Consider the following 249-nt stretch of genomic DNA (forward strand, 5'->3'; position numbering starts at 1 on the left):
TAACCCTTATAATCCTGTCATATGATATAACACAACAGCCACTTCGTTCTTGCTGATTATCATAATCCCTCTGAAATAATTCAATTTCTGGCCTCATCTGTATTGAAGAAATGGTGAAAAAAGGTGAATAAAAATATTTTTCTTTATGTTCTCGTTACTACCTGGAGTGAGATACTTTGATTAGTATGTTAGAATGAAAAAGAAATTATTCCTCTATTTAGTTCTAGTTAGAATTTAAAATTACTTAAA

Source organism: Penaeus monodon, chromosome 30 (genome assembly GCF_015228065.2).
Source record: "Penaeus monodon isolate SGIC_2016 chromosome 30, NSTDA_Pmon_1, whole genome shotgun sequence".
In the NCBI taxonomy this organism is placed as follows: Eukaryota; Metazoa; Arthropoda; class Malacostraca; order Decapoda; family Penaeidae; genus Penaeus; species Penaeus monodon.